Source organism: Corylus avellana, chromosome ca4 (genome assembly GCF_901000735.1).
Source record: "Corylus avellana chromosome ca4, CavTom2PMs-1.0".
Taxonomy (NCBI): domain Eukaryota; kingdom Viridiplantae; phylum Streptophyta; class Magnoliopsida; order Fagales; family Betulaceae; genus Corylus; species Corylus avellana.
Genome location: NC_081544.1, coordinates 26,264,819 through 26,265,048, shown reverse-complemented (window position 1 = coordinate 26,265,048; position 230 = coordinate 26,264,819). Strand labels below are relative to the sequence as shown.

The following is a 230-nucleotide window of genomic DNA, read 5'->3' as shown; positions in this document are numbered from 1 at the left end:
ATATATAGTTGAAGAAAACAGAATCAAACTCAATCTTGAAATCAAAAAAATATAGTTGGAGAATGTACAGAGAATCAAAAGAAATAAAAAAAAACAAATTATATATTTGTATTTTATAAAAACCTTACAGATTCTATTTCTCCGATTAAAATAAATAAATAAAAAATAACTGAGAAAAAAGAGATACGGAGAAACAGAATAAAATAAAAAAAAAAAAGGGAATAAATAAA

General features: G+C 20.0%; 1 pseudogene; it reads right to left on the bottom strand.

Moving 5' to 3' along the window:
- The window catches only part of LOC132179826 (protein NRT1/ PTR FAMILY 5.2-like), a 7,853-nt pseudogene that overhangs the window by 4,549 nt on the left and 3,074 nt on the right, over positions 1-230 (bottom strand).